Source organism: Lycium ferocissimum, chromosome 10, assembly GCF_029784015.1.
Source record: "Lycium ferocissimum isolate CSIRO_LF1 chromosome 10, AGI_CSIRO_Lferr_CH_V1, whole genome shotgun sequence".
Classification (NCBI taxonomy): domain Eukaryota; kingdom Viridiplantae; phylum Streptophyta; class Magnoliopsida; order Solanales; family Solanaceae; genus Lycium; species Lycium ferocissimum.
Window position 1 is genome coordinate 56,168,769 of NC_081351.1, and position 2,198 is coordinate 56,170,966.

Below are 2,198 nucleotides of genomic sequence, written 5' to 3' on the forward strand. Positions count from 1 at the left end.
CTCTAACCTTGAAAATTCTAGGTGGAGAATGATGAGAAATGTGATGAATTAATTCATCCAATACTACATATATTAAACTTCCATGTGGCCATGGCCCACACCATATGGCCGGCCACATGGCATAATTTTTCATGAAATTACAACTTAAAAATTACCTTTTGGCCCCCAAATTCTTATAAGATGTCTAACTTTCCATAACCCACTTTTAATCCCAAATCCCATAATATCTCATGCTAATGAAATCATGGGCAACTCATGCCTTGAAATAAATCATGGTTAAAAATCTCGACTCCGTGTCCCGAACTAGTCTTGCCCCTAACTTTCCACAATTACCTCGGATTGTCCCGACGTACAAAAATGAGGGATATAACAAGTACGAACAATGTGCTGAGTATGTAAAGCATATATGATAACACTATAAGGAAATATAGAAAACATAAGAAGAAAGCATCAATACAAATGCTTGCCTCTTGAGGCGGGATCACGCATGCTCACTTTTATCTTTAAAACATGTCACACATAAATACATAGGCTGTCTGAATCAATAACATCATTAGCTCGCATCGGGGGTAATCATCTCATGCCGCCCACTAGCGTGTGCTCGCCCATGCCATATAGACACGGCGTAGTAGCTCGCCCAGCGCTTACGTGCCGCCACCATCTAGGCACGGTGTAACCATCATTATATACTTATCATGAAGCATGCATAAGAGCTCGAATATAAAAGTTGTACTCTTTATCGGAGGACGTAAGGTCGGGTAGCCTCCGATTACATTATGGAATAATCTCATCACTATATCTCACCTCAAAGGAACTATGTTATGAGTTGAGGTAACAACAAGAAATGACATCAATGGAATCATAAAGATAAGAATATCAAGCTCGTTATAGCATCATTATCATCATCGTCATGGAATATATCTCATCTCTATCTCATAAGAGTCTCTTAAGAATCTTTAACTTCATCTTTGGAATGTAAAATTAGCCTACGGAAATATAGAAAAAGTCATAATATAGAAGTAATGCCTTTGAAAGAAGGGGACTAGCCTTACATACCTTTACGTTTCCTTAACGACTAAGCGTCCTCCTTCCAAGCTTACAACTCTACATTCAAGGGAATTCGTACTAAGATTATATAACCGGAAACATACTTAAGCTTAAGTTAAAGCGACTAAAAGCTAACGAAAATTGGGCAGCACCTCCTTTGTTCTGACAACTTCCTCCAACTAATAAACAACTCGCACAATATCATAATCAACAACTTCATCAAGCTAGACATTATTCAATTCCCAAAATCCTCTTTCAAAGTCATCCATAACTATAATTATGATACAACATCATATTCATTCACATATATTGCCTCTACAACATCTTTAATATCATTCATAGCAAGATTATACTCATTACGTATCAAGAACTATGATTCAAGTCAAGTTACTATTCAAGAATACCATTATTTTCATATTTGAACTTCATACTCTACTTTCTTCCATAATCCGAGTCTTTCAACCATTCAATACCCTCAATAACATGAAATGGACATAAAACTCACCTTTGATTATGTAGGAACAGACTTTGGATGGAAACACTTCACTTGGAGAAAACCCTAACTTCATTTCCAAGGAAATTTCTAGCTTCCATGAACCCTAGTTAGCATCCTTGCACTTGATTCCACTAATTATTAATGTTTGATCTTTGATTCACCTTAAATTTATGTTAATGAAATGTATGGAACCTTCTAGAGGTCTTGAGAGAAGATGAGAAGATGAGAAATTAGAAAGTGGGACTTATATTTATACTTGGAAATTAACTCAGCCCGATGGGATTATACGGAACCTTATACGGTCCGTATAATATTATACGGTCCTTATAAGTGACCGTATAACTCCGCCGATAATAATGTTCTTCAGCAGAATCGTTATACGGACCGTATAAATGGTCGTACAATTCACCTTCTCCCCGAACTTGTTCTCGTCGATTCGTTTGATCTCCAATCCTTATGGAACCTTCTTAACACTTGTTTAACACTTCATTAACCACCTAAGTATCCTTATAACTTTTTCCCAAGACTTTACTAATCAATCCTGAGTTCGATAGTTTTCGAAACCTTTTCCTAAACACCACTTATACTTCACTTGTCCTTATCAAACTTTATTTCACCAATGCTATAACCCGAAACATCGCTCACCCCTTTTAAA